The following is a 14,208-nucleotide window of genomic DNA, read 5'->3' as shown; positions in this document are numbered from 1 at the left end:
CTCACGCCTGTAAATCCTAGCTACTCAGGAAGCTAAGATCTGAGAATCAAGGTTCAAAGCCAGTCCAGGCAGGAGAGTCCATGAGACTCTTATCTCCAATTAGCCACTCAAAAACTGTGACTCAAGGGGTAGAGGGCTAGCCTTGAGCTCAAAACAAAAAATGCAAAGTACCCACAGACAGCAGGTGCCCGATAAATGCTTATCAATTGAAAGAACAAGCACACCTGCCGGTCCTAGGGCTTGATCTCAGGGCCTGGGCACAGTGACCCCAAGCCTGTCTGTGCTCAAGGCTAGTGCTCTACCACTTGAACCACAGTGCCACTTGCAGCTTTTTCAGAATAGTTTTTTGAAGATAAGAGTCTCCCGGACTTTCCTGCCTGAGCTGGCTTCAGCTCTCAGCCTACTGAGTAGCTAGGATGACAGAGGTGAGCCATTGGTGCCAGGCTTCACAACGAGGCCAGTAGCCCGCTGCTGTTCCAAGAGTAGACTCGGAGGCACCACCCTAGACCAATGACCACTGCCTCTGCGAGCCGCTGTCCTGACAGGCAGGTCTGGCTGGGCTCCCAGCCAGACTGGCCTTGTGACAAGCCCGGGTCCCTTCACCTGCTTGACCCACTCTGTGCTGGGCCCCACACTGGTAGTTGATGAGATGGCATTGGTGCCCTCCCCCAACTCTGCTGGCATTGGATGACACAGGGGGCCCTGGCTGTTTCTGTAGTGTGACTTTATGCTGTGGGACCAGAGGGGAAGGAGGTGCCTGGAGTCTCGTGTGAGTGGCCAGGGGAGGGCTGAGCCTGGGCCAGGTCTCTGCAGGGCTGACTTGGGCCCTGCCCCTCACTCGGAGATAGTGATAACCAGTAGAGCTAGGAAAACCGAAACCTAGGTTAGCCCTGAGCCGCTGAGAATGCAGGACCACAGTGTCTCAGAGCACTGGGGCACATCCCTGGTGTGGGGTGTGCCTGGCCCCTGCTCTATCATCCTAGGGTGAGAGCAGCATCTGGAAGCTGGACTCCTGCTTTCCCTCTGGGAACTGCACCTGGAGCACTCCTCACCTGCATCCCCTCTCCACCCTGCTTCCCACATTTTGAAGGTAAGAAAATTGACATTTTTCTTCATGGTCTGATTTAAACCCAAAACAAAACAAACAAAAAAATAAAACTTTTCTCCAAGAATTAATTTTTAAAAAATACATTTAAATACACAACGCATCTTTTTTGTAAGTTTTTTGTTTTAATAAAAGGTGATGTACAGAGGGATTACAATTATGTAAGTCAGGTAAACAATAAATCTTTTTTATTTTATAATTTTTTATTTCAATGCATAGAGGGGTTACGGTTATATAGTTATATTTGCCAGATAGAGGGTGCATTACTTCTCACATATTGATATCCCTACTTATGTTTTTGTCCCCATTTCTGTCCCTCCACCCCCTCCCCTCGTTTTTCCCCTCCTATTTCAAATAAACAAGTTAACATCTATATATAAGATACCAGGTAACAAAGTGGGATACTGTAACAATACAAGATTAACCAAAGGGCAACACAAGACAAGAGAGAAAAACATAATACATAAAGAATAACAGTTACTTATAATCAAGCTCTTGTTTCCATGTCCTGGAGGTCCTTTAATTTGGTCTCATCCTATATGGCCTCATGTACCTAGGGTTTGAGCTATTGTAATCCTCTGCTAGGAGTTCTAGATGTATACTAATTATTACAGATGAGGGAAGCCATGGAGCCTATGTTCCTTTGGGTCTGGCTTACTTCACTTAATATGGCTTTTTCCAAGTCTTTCCATTTCCTTACAAATGGGGTGATGTCATTCTTTCTGACAGCAGCATAGAATTCCATTGTGTATAAATACCACTTCTTGTTGATCCATTCATCAACTGAGGGACATCGAGGTTGGTTCCATATCTTTACTATGGTAAATAGTGCTGCAATGAACATCGTTGTGCTAGTGGATTTAGTATGTCCTTGTTGCTGGGCAATTGGGTAAATGCCAAGTAGTAAAATTGCTGGGTCATGGGGAAGCTGTATGTTTAGTCTTTTGAGGCTCTGCCATACTGCTTTCCATAGTGGTTGAACGAGTTTGCACTCCCACCAACAGTGTAGTAGTGATCCCTTCTGGCCACATCCCCTCCAGCATCTGTTGTTGTTGGATTTCTTGATCCTGGCCATTCTAACTGGAATGAGGTGGAATCTCAGAGTTGTTTTGATTTGCATTTCTTTTATGGCCAGAGATAAACAATACACCTTTAATAATTAATGAAAAATAGGGGAATGAATTCTTAGGTAACATTGTCTTTCCCTCTTTTGCCTGTCCTTACATTCCTCTATAGTACTTCATGATTTTTTTAATGTTTTAAATATATTTACTGGAGGTCCTGAGGTGATACCTAAACTATTTGTCTCCTCCTCCAATTACAGATGGAGAAGAAAAAAACCTCAGCTGGAAGAGACTGAATTAGAGGCACCTATTTGCAAACCCAGACTTTGAGAGGTAAACTACATACCTAATCCTTCCTAATAGATTCCAGAAAGAACATGGATGAAACTTCTCTTGATCTTCTTTTTTTCTCCCCCTTCCTTACATAAATTCAGTACTTTGATCGCTTACAACCAAAAGGCGGTATTTAAAGAAATAGCACAGGTCACTTTTATTATATACAGTTCCCTGAGCAAGATACTACCTTGAGTAGCTGTTTAAAGGGATCACACTTCAAAAGGTAATTGACCTAAATTCTCCTTCCGGCTCTGCACTTTGGTGAGTCATCTTCATGTACAGCCTTCTCGTGGGTCCCACACATGGAAGAGATACAGTAAGGTCCTTGGGGGAGAAGGAGAATCTAGGCCACTGTGATTAAAACTAATTCAAACATTATTTTAATGCATGTGTTTAGTTTGCTAAAAATTCTTAACTTCATTGGGGGGCCTAAGGGCTGTGACAGCTTCATTCTGGAATGAATCAGAAGTTGATTTATAGAGAAGAGCACTTTAAAGTGATTGCACCTGCTCTGGTTGCATCTGGGTTTGGGACATGATGAAATGGAATTCTGTGTCTCTTTTTTTTCAAAGTGTTTGTTTTGGTCTGAATCATGAACAAAATGACAAAACACATCTAACTAAAGAATCTATGCTCAACATGTGTCCTACAAGCAGCCAGCCTAATACTACTTAATTTCCAAAAATTGTAAGATTTTTTTTAATCTTTACTGATTCACTCATATTCACATTCCAGGTCCATATCATTGTTTCACCCCAGTGAGTTATTTTTACTTATAAATTTAAATGGTATTTCTTTGTGATATTCTTAGGATAATTGTGCAATTGATTTAAGCTCTCTAGAACTTATAAGGACACACATTTAAGGTTTCAAAGAGCCAACCCATTTTCTGGTTGTAGAAACCTTGACAACAGTAAATAATTATTATTCCATACATCTTTGGAACAAAATGAAATGAACAAATGTCGTCGGTACATGGTCTTCTTGGGAGTGTTTTTGTGGCTTTCTCTGACTATTTTGGAAAATGACCAATACCATTTTAAAATGCTTCCAAAGCAGACTTGACCCTGAAATTCCGACATATTTTAAAATCATGTTACACATCATAGCTTTTTGTGTAATCCATGGTAGATCAAGGCAGATATTTAGCTGGAAAGTTGTACTATCTTAGGTTGTGTTCTCACAAAGAAGGGAGAACCAAATTTGTAACTAATAATCAGACTCTTAAAATCTCTCTCATTGTATGAACAATTGTTCTCAATGGGTATTCCTCAAATATAATCATATCTATTGCCCTTTAAGTTACAAAAATAAAACAGAATAAGGAATAAAGATGTATTGTGTATCTATAGACATAGAGATCTAAAACATCCGACACAAAGAAGAAAATAGCCTGGCAAATTAAACAAAACCAAGCTCTTCAGTCCTGATATTATATGAATATGAGTAAAAACCCCTATGCAGTCACTTAATAATGAGGTCAAGAATACTGAATAATTTAACATACCCTTGGATCTTGATTTGTGATTGTCCAAAACTAATATTTCACAAGGCACATTGCACCTTGTCACCAAATCCTATTTCTCCCTCAAGATAATGTCCAAGTATTAATAGACCCAATTTGGTGGAAATTACCTAATTGGCTGCAATCACTTCAACTTGGAAGTGACATTTTGGACCGTTCTGTAGTCACAGGGGTAGCTTAGAAGCTTGAGCAGCAGACTTGCTCTTTGTGATAATTGTAGCAGAAACTTGTGTTATCACCGAAGCTTATTATTTTGGAAGTTGTAAACTCAGCTTTTTGTAAAAATTGTACTGTAAGGAAAAATCCCTGAGGCTTCTTTTCTCTACTGCTTTCTTTCCCCAAGACCCTCAGATGAGGATGATTCAAACAAAAATGTTTTATGGTTGTGTTTCAGTGCATTTAACAAAAAAAAATACTACTTGATAAAAAATAAATAAATATCTTAATGCCATGTATTAAACAGAATTCCTTAGGTCTCTGTAGTCTGTGGGTTCTTTTATTATTCACCTAGCCAAATTATTCCTTGTAAAAGGCATTAGTTAAAAACATTCTTTCTTGGAGAAATGGTGAAGCTCTTCACCAAGCAGGTAAATGAGAAATGAGAAGTCTGCTTTCTGCTATCCTACCTTCCTTTCTTTTGTATTCATTGAGCAAATAAGATTTATCTGGGCCCCTTTGCTAAACACTGATGCTAGAGATAGATGAAATATAATCTCTGCCCTCAAGGAGCTCCTTGGTTGCCTCATCTAGGGAGAAAGACAGGTAGCCAGTCCATTATCAAACTGTAGGGTGAAATGTTCTAACCATGTGGACTACGGAAATGTAGTAAGTCAGGACAGTTCACAGAGAAAATAGCTGAGGCCAGATCTAGAAAGCTGACAAGTGTTTACAGCCAAGGAGGCAAAATGATGAGAGGGGAGCAGGGAAGGTGATCACTTGAAACAGAATGGATACCAGGCAGGAACTCTGACTAAAAAGGTGTGTGATATCAGATCAGAAAGGACTTTCTGTGTGTCTTATCCAGGTCTATAATTTGTCTTAATTTTTCTTATATTCTATCTCAGTTGTTACAGAAGCACTGGGAACCAAATGCTACCTCAGTCTCAATCGGTGTCTTGAAAACTAGAGGACTTGTGTTATGGTAGGATTCTATCACTTGACAACTTGAAACAGTCACCAAGCAATGTGAGCTCATAGCATCCACTTCTCTAAGCAACTTCTCTGAGTAATTTAACATCACTGATATTGGTCATTTAGCAATAGGCTGTTTTCAGAGATTGTTACTAGATTATTTTTTCAGCATTCTGGGTGCTTTTGAGCAATGAGAACTAGGGTTACAATGTGTGGGCTTCTTTGTCAGTGGGCTTGAGTACATCCGGCTTATTCAGTGAGTACTACGTTTTCCAGAAGGTACCTCTTTTCCTAAGATGGGTGTGCCTCTGTACAAAAATGGGTAAGTGGGTGAACTCACAATTTACTGAAAGACAGTGTTTATGAGTGGGGGCTCTGGGGTAGGTCATTCAGGTTTAAAGCCCAGCTCTGCCACTTACCTTGAACTTCACTGTGTCTTTGTTTCCTCTGCCTGCAAAATGTGAGTAGCTGTACCTGCCAGGGGGGAATATTGTGATAGTGAGGTATTTGTAAAATGCTTAGAATAATGTCTAGTACATACTAAATATTCAAAGTTGTGTTAGTGTTTAATCTATAAAATGAGAAAAAATTAGTTGAATGAATAATCTCTGAGAACTGTTCAGTTGAAACATTACCAGAATTCACAAATTTCTTTTTTATTCTAGGAGAAACTTTAAAGGGTTGGACTGGTCCCACCAGGGTTACATGGAATATAAGGAGTAAGATGCAAAATTTGAATTGAGACTCAAAATGGCCATCCCCCAGATCTATACCTTCCTTCATAGCCTTTATGTCCAAAGATGACCAGAATATCACTTAGCAGAGCAAATTACTCTTTAACCTCCTGTACCCTTATATGGCAGAGCCCTGGGTTAGCTGTGTCTGCCTTTTGTTCTGTTGTTTTATCATCATCCATTCTTCTGCAAATCAAGAGGCAAAGAATGTAAAAAAGGAAAAAAGATTTTGTACACTGGGGGGAATAAAATTCAACCTCACATAAGCCAAAGAATATTCTCACAGCAATTTTAAAATTTATTTTTGTTTTGTTTTTGAAACAGGGTCTAACAATGTAGCCCAGGCTGACCTCAAACTCACAAGCCTCTTTCTCAGGCTCAGAATGCTGAGCTCACAGGCATGTAATACCATACCCAGCACCCTGCCAACATTTACAAGAATCTGCTATTGGTCCTTGTGTCAAGGGAAAGGATTTTCCACCCAGTTGGGAGAAAAGACAAATTCTTGTATGTGTTTCTTTGTTTTAACTACCCCCTGTTCTTGTTTTATGTGGCTAGAATCTTACTCAGGCTGATTTTCCTTCTGGGACAATTAAAAGAGAAAAGGGAAGAGAAAGACCAGAAGAGAGAGGAAACATATTCCCAGCAAACTGACCTATTATTCCCTAGTGGGCAATTTTGGCAGTTTCTGCTTCTTTATTCTTTTCTGCACATTTACAATCCATTTGTAGGTAGCAGGGACTCTGATCTCTAGCTATTGAGAATGAGGCTTTCTTCTTTTGTTTATTAAATCTTCCATCTTGTATCTGTCCATTTCGGAACTGTATTAGAATAATCAGTGCCCTCTCAAACATCCATGGAGGATATTTTTAAATACATATTTTTCATTTGACTAAACCAGTCTCATCAAAGGTGGTTAATATGATCATTGTAATTTGCAAATTTTCTTCCTCTTTATTTCTTCCACATTTGGTTTTGAGCACATATTCAATAATTTCTGATGGTTTATGTTTCAGTGTCAGTTGGACATGCAGAATAAGCTCTAGACAGTCTCAGAATTTGATTACGACCAAGGAGCTACATTTCTATAAACACTGAAAATTAGAAATTATCTCTAGAGCTGTTTGTTAACGAAGTCGAAAGCTAACCTTTAAGGCTCATTAAAATTCTACTGCTGAAAACTCAAGCACACAGGTTTCTGTCTCTCTTCACGGATCCATCCCTGTTAGGAGTACTGGTGTGTGGAAATTGGTCTGGGCCCTCCCCTTTTGCCCTCCCTTTTTGCCCTCCCCTTTTGCTCTCCCCGTTAATCTCTTGGTCAGGTTTAGGCAGAGATTTTAAAAGCCTATAGATTTCTCGTTCTCCCTACTCAGAGTATGTGTTGTGAATCCAAAGACACGGTTTGGGTCTTGGAGTGGGTAACTTTCTGAAGCACTTGTACCAGGCAGTTTTGCTGAATCTGCCACCCTCCATCAATAAAACAATGAAGCTATTGATACTGGGAATGATTAAGAGGAACAAAAAGGAGTATGTTTTCTGTACCTGACAGTTAAATAAATATGGAGGGAGGGAAATGAAATAACAAACCCTCTAATATATCACATGACTGGTGAAGTGCAATGAGTTGTTTAAATAAACTTACTAAATGACAGCTAGAATGCGGCCATTCTTTTCCAGAGACTTCTGCACACTATAGTGGTAGCTGGTACTTTCCCTACTTGCTGGCAAATAAAATCTCCTGAATGCCCCCAAAGTGGTGCAGCAGCCATGTGCAGCAAAGCTTGTGAATCTGCTTGGTGTATCTTTGCAAAGCAAAGATTGGTGACACTCACATCACCATTATTATTGCTAAATAGATGGAAGATAATTAGGGATGGAACTAGTGTTCTAATTGTATTAATGTATTTGGCAGGGAGATCTACCCAAGCACAAGATTCAATGCCTGCTTTGATCTGAGCCCCTTGGAGCATTTTCTATGACTGATAAGCTCCTCCTCATAGACAAATGATGAAAATAATTTTTAAAAGAAAACAAAGAAGGTAAGAAAATAAGAAGAAAGCCAAGTACCAACTCCCTATTTGGGCATTTTTGTGTTCTTAAAGAGTTGGGCAAGCTTGCCACCGTGCTGAGAATCTGACACACATCTCACCCAGTTATCCACCCACCCAGCACTCCATAGGAATGCCCTCATCGCTTTCTCCTCCCCCTTCTTCTGCTCTCTCCTTCCCTTTGTATACAAACACAGATGTGCTTGATACAAGAATTCCTGGACTCTGTCTAGTCAAAGACTGACTGCCTTTTTAATCTGAGCCAGTTGAAATGCTCATAAAATACTTATTAATAATCATCCTTACACATATTTTCTCCCTCTGCCACATCACACACATCTTGATTGGCACAGTAATGTAACATGAGGAGAGATGGGAAGCTCTGCTTTTGATAAAGATGTTCTAATTGTGAAATCATTTGTGTCCTAAATATTCCGCTATAAGTCAGAATACAGACATAGACAACACCAAACCCCATTAACTTACTGAATCCCTCCTTGCTGAGACTTAAAGAACAGAAGCAAGTGTAGAAAATTTGATAGCCACTAAAAAGAAAGGGTTCTATAGATTCCTGCTTCAGAAACACAATCCCCATCTTTCCCTCTCTTGAGATGGCTGATCAGACACTTCCCTACCCTCCTAGGATTAAAGAGACCTGAGGAGGTTTTAAATTCATGGATGGAATTTTTGTTTGTTGTTTGTTCGGTGGATTTCTTCTCTCCCCCCACCCCCATTCTTTCTCCTCTGCAGAACCCAACTAGCAAATGATTGGATCGTTGACAGAACAAAGGTATTTTTGATGGGCTCTGTAATCTAGTGGCTAATGCGCCCAGTCCCCTCATTGTCTTGCTGTCTGATCCCATCCCTTCTGCCAGACAGTCACTGCGGGATGAGTCACTTTTAATGTCTGATAATCAAGGTGAATTTTCAAAAAGCTGCCATTTTGGAATTATGCACTATATCACAGTGTCAGGGACGGGAAGCGGTGGAAGGATGAAGGAAAGGCTAAGATAGACCCCTACTGCACATTTAGAGAACTGCAGGATGCGGCCAGCATGATGCCAGACAGGATGTGTCCAGAGGGTCCAAGTCAATCAAGGCACACATAATGAGAAGCAGACTATGTTAATTATAAATTAAAAATAACTTCTATGATAATGACGATTATATGCACAGGAGAAAACATCTTAGTTAAAACAGACTGGAAAGTATTAAGCCTCAGCCCTGTGGGGGCAGGCATTCTATACCTTCTGAACGAATATTGTGCTCCATTAAATAACCTAATACAAACTTACATTTGAAAAAGAATAGAAAGGAATCATAGCCGTCTCCATGGATGCTGCTTTGTCTGCCGTCCTTATTTAAAGCGACGTCAGTTAAGGCCATCAGCTAGCAGAGGAAAACAGTCTCCCTTACACCATGGAGGCAGGATATTTCTGGAACCATTTAACGGAATGAAACCTCTCCCCTCCCCAACCCCAATAAAATAGCCAGAAAATCCTGGGTAAACAAAGGCCAATTGGATGTCCTTTCAGGATTTTGACTACTCAAATGTATGGTGTTCAGTGTCTTCTCTAAGATAATTAACGCCACGATTCCATGTTGTGGTTCTGGAAATGTATTTCGTGGTTGGCATTGTATTAAATAGGTTCATTGAAGGAAAAGGCGATGGGAATCGCCTGCTACTTCTGTTTATTATTCAGAGAAGTGAACACCTATAAATAGAACCAGGATGTTTTGACTGGGAAATGCTGTCCTCATTACAGCAGGGAGATGCTTGGCGATTTAAAGCTGAAGCTTCAAAGCTTTGTCCTGCTTTATAAAAGCACGAGGGTTTTCATGGCCGTTTCAGTGGCTGGTCAAAGTCGGCAGGTGCTTTATCTGTCAGGGTGGGAGGGGGAAGGGTGGTGTGGGAGAAAGAGAGTGTCATTTCAGAGAATGTCATTTTTTAACCATGATGAATGCTTGCATATTTCCTCTATCAGAAGTATTTAAATACTCACACATCCTCTTTAATACAAACTGTTTACAGAGTATTACAACCAGATATTGTCTACCAAGGTTAACTAGTCTACACAGTTCCCACTTTTACTTGGTTCTACCCCCCGGACCCCCCCCCCCCCCACACACACCATTATATACTATTCCCAATAGAGGGCTACAAAATGAGCAGAAAAAGAAAATGTGTAGTTATTGTGTTACTATTCCTGCATATATAAAAGAAAATTTGACATACAAGGAATATTTTGAGATGAAAGAAAACTCCTTAGAGATCTTTGGGTAAAACCCCAAAAGGGAAATGACTTTTTTTATGACTCAGGCAGCTGAGTGCCAGGACAGCATCTAGATGTCTCACTGCCAGGATAGCAAGCTGTCCTCAAGACATGCTCTTCTTCTACTAAAAGAGTCAGGTTTCTGAATCTGGGCTAAACTGTGACTCAACCACAGATGTCATGATTTATTTTTTTTAAAAAAATGGTGTGGAGAATGGGCAGGATTTGGGCCTGGTGGTAGAGTGGTAGGTCTAGCATACAGGAAACCCTGAGTTCAATTCCTCATTCCACATACACAAAAAAATCCAGAAGTGGCAATGGCAAAAAATTTTTTTTAAAACACCTAAGGAAGATATAAGAATTATACACATTTTTAGCAGGGCACCACCAGTGGTGCACACCTATAATCCTAGCTACACAGGAGGCTAAGATCTGAAGATCACTCAGGCCCAGAGTTCAAGCCCCACAACTGACCAAAAAAAATAATCACATACATTTTCAATCATGGTACAAAGGAATAAAATGGAATGTGGTATGTAATGAAGAAAAACAAAATGGTAATAGACTTAACAAAATCCTCTATTCCATTAGGAATTTGATTAGAAGGCAGAATGTTTAATTGTTCTTCCATTTAAGAAAAAAATAGTGGAGACCATTAGAACTTGTTAAGAAAGCGAAGGTTTTCAGTGGAAATAATTACTTTATTTTTCTATCTATATTTTCTTTCTTCTTTTTTTTTTAATTTCTTGCCCATCCTGGGGCTTGAACTCAGGGCCTGAGCCCTGTCCTTGGGCTTTCCTCAAGGCTAGAGCTCTACCACTTGAGCCATAGCACCACTTCTAGCTTTACAATGTATGTGGTACTGAGGAACCTGGGTCTTTGTGCATGCTAGGCAAGCACTCTACCACTAGGCCAAACTCCCCACCCGCTCTATCTATATTTTCTTATGAAAAAGTATTCTGTCAGTTTGTGTATTCAACCATTGTCATCCTTTCTAGGCTCAGTAAACCTGGCCAAAATGAGAAAGGAACCATTTCCTTTTCTTCTCTAGTATCTAGATTCTTAGATGGCACAACCTTGCTTTCTGAGCAAAGTCTATCTCATATGTCCAGGTGGGAATTTTTCCATCTGTAACTTGCATTTCCCTTTTGCTGTGTTCTGTCTCCTGTTGAACTAAACTCTAGCTGCGTGTTTTAATTAAAATAACTCCTTTTGTGCTGGAGAGCCCTAAAGCCTTAGGCAAGAAACCCCTACACCCTCAAGCTCATCTCATATCTTAGTATTAAGCTTCATGGGTTTTTTTTTTCCACAAACACCTAATGACAATAGGAACCTTCTTGGAAACACAAGATTGTAATAACAATAAACCAGACATTATTACAAATCAGAATAGGACCTCCCAGTAGATCTTATTTCTCTCTAAAAAGATCTAAAGAAAGGCCCACACTAATAATTAAAATGTAGAAATGAAATTCATGTACACTGAGAATGTGATTTAGCAGGATAGATCATCTTTCACAGGTAATAAAAGAGATCAAAAGATTATGACTGTGTAATATGGAAGATAGAAATGTAGTAGTCAATAAACAATGAAAATATTATTTTAAAAAAACAAACTGACTCACGTCACAAACTGTGGCTTTTCCAAAGTCTTTCTGACCCTAATATTTGCTTCTAGGGAAAAATATATTTCCCTGTATTTTAGGATGTTCATCACTCTCCATGTCCTTTACACCTGGGGTGCAGTGTGATATGACAACATACCTCCAGACATTGTCATGTGTCCCTGAGGAGCAAAAGAGCCTCTGGTTGAAAATAACTGGATTAGAGAGAATGGTTCGTGTTTTAGAAAATGGACCCAATAGCCACATATTTTGAAGACAATCCATATCTTATAATAAAGCCCATTATTGACTCATAGACTTGGATAGGATCAACTAGAAGGAAAATCAGCTATACTTTTTTAGTTTTGTATATGTGTGTACCAGACTTGGCACTTGAACTCTGGGCCTGGACATTGTCCCAGAGCTTTTCTTTCTTTGGCCAGTCCTGGGGCTTGAACTCAGGGCCTGGGTGCTGTCCTTGGGCTTTCTCAAGACTAGAGCTTTACCACTTGAGCCACAGCACCATTTCTGGCTTTTTTTCTATGTATGTGGTACCAAAAAATCGAACCCCGGTCTTCATGCATGCTAGGCAAGCACTCTACCACTAGGCTAAAATCCTGGCCCCTGTCCCAGAGCCTTTGTGCTCAAGACTAACACTCTACCAATTTAGCCATAGCTCCACGTCCAGCTTTTTGTTGGTTAATTGGCTATAAGAGTCTCATAGACTTCCTGGACTGGCTTTGAGGAATGATTCTCAGATCTCGGCCTCCTGAGTAGCTAAGATTACAGGAATGAGCCACCACAGCTTGGCATCTCCTATACTTTTGAGAGCTGTGATACTAACAAAATAATTTGGGAGAATGCAAATACCTAAATAAGTGGAATAGGCACCCTGTTAAGATTGCTATTCTTCCTATTAAGCCACAATCATAGGTTGGTTGGTTGGTTGATTGGTTTTGTTTTGTTTTCTGGTCACAGGGCTTGAACTCAGGGCCTGGTTGCTGTCCCTGAGCTCTTTTGCTCAAGACTAATGCTCTACCACTTTGAGCCACAGTTCCACTTTTAGTTCTTTAGTGGTTAATTGGAAATAAGAGTTTCCCAGACTTTCCTGTCCAGGCTGGCTTTGAACCAAGATCCTCATATCTCAGCTTCCTGAGTAGGATTATAGGCAAGAGCCACCGCACCCAGCTACAACTATGGATTTTGTTGTGTGTTTTCTTTTGTCTTGTTTGGCAGAACTGTAGTATGAACTCAGGGATTCATGTTTTCTAGGCACATGCTCTACTACTTGAGCCACACCCTATCCCTTTTTGCTTTCAGTTATTTTTAAGAATCTACTCTCTGCCTCCTGTAGTTGCTTGAATTACAAATGTATATCATTATTGCCCAACTTATTTACTAAGATGGGGTCTTATCAGTTTTATGCTAGTCTGGTCTCAAACTGATATTCCTGTGATCATTGCCCCCAAGTATCTGAGATTACAGGTAGCTTTTAAAAACAATTGCTACTTGAGACCAGAATTACTTTGCAAATCCCATCTTCTATAAAAAAAAAGAGAATAAGCCACAAGAAAAGCATTTTTTCAATCTTTTTTTGTAGATATAGCCAGGGAGAATAATGAGGAAAAATATTTCCCAGTACCATAGCCAATAACAAAATGGGAAACTTCTGAGAGAATGGAACCAAAGCCTAACCAAAAAACTATCCTTACCCTTAGGAAACCTTTCATGTTTCATTGCACAAAGGTTCCAGAATTGTTGAGTCAGTAACTACCCTAGGATTTCCATCTTTTTCCTTTCTGAATAAAATATTTATTATGATCACCCTGCCCCTACCCCACAGGGTGCTGGGCTTGTGGGAACAAGCTTGGTCTTTTAGTTCATAAGTATCTGGAGCCACATGAGATCTAGGACTTTGAGTTTATAATGTGATTAAATTAGACTTTAGGGAAAATCTAATTTCTAGAGAAAGGTTGAATGTATTTTGCATATAAAAGGGGAACACAAATATCACCAAAAGAGCAACCTATGGTAAATTTTATTATTGTTCTCAATTGCTACAAATATAGATAGCATCTTCCTTTGTGTTCCAGCACCTACCAATTGAAATTACTGATTTTTGACCTAGAGCTTAGTTGCTCCTCATCTTTTGCCAATAGCTTACTGAGCATGGTTTAAGCAGTGCCTTTCGGTCCCTCTGTCACTCTGCCCATTGAGAACACTTAGCAAGTACCACCAAATCAGCAGAAGAAATGATGACCACGATCTTTCTTGGGTTTCGTGTGTGAGCTTTTTGGTTTTGTAAATTAGTCAGTCTTAATACTAAAAGCCTATCTCAACATTTTTTTGCTGGCTGGAAACTTTAAGTACCTAGATTTTCTATCCTTT

The 14,208-nt window shown here is 39.9% G+C and overlaps 1 long non-coding RNA gene across 2 annotated transcripts in view; it reads left to right on the top strand.

Moving 5' to 3' along the window:
* The first annotated feature begins 904 nt into the window (after positions 1–904).
* Positions 905–14,208, top strand: part of LOC150046918 (uncharacterized) — a 48,575-nt gene continuing 35,271 nt past the window's right edge. For both annotated transcript variants that reach the window (XR_016539546.1, XR_016539545.1), the window contains exons 1-2: positions 905–1,090; positions 2,430–2,502. This is a non-coding gene — a long non-coding RNA (uncharacterized LOC150046918). The remainder of the gene's footprint in view (positions 1,091–2,429; positions 2,503–14,208) is intronic.

This window comes from Megascapheus bottae, chromosome 24 (assembly GCF_031878675.1).
Source record: "Megascapheus bottae isolate mThoBot1 chromosome 24, mThoBot2.hap1, whole genome shotgun sequence".
NCBI classification, from domain to species: Eukaryota; Metazoa; Chordata; class Mammalia; order Rodentia; family Geomyidae; genus Megascapheus; species Megascapheus bottae.
Note: the sequence above shows the minus strand (reverse complement) of the source record. Positions and strands in the feature narration are given on the sequence as shown.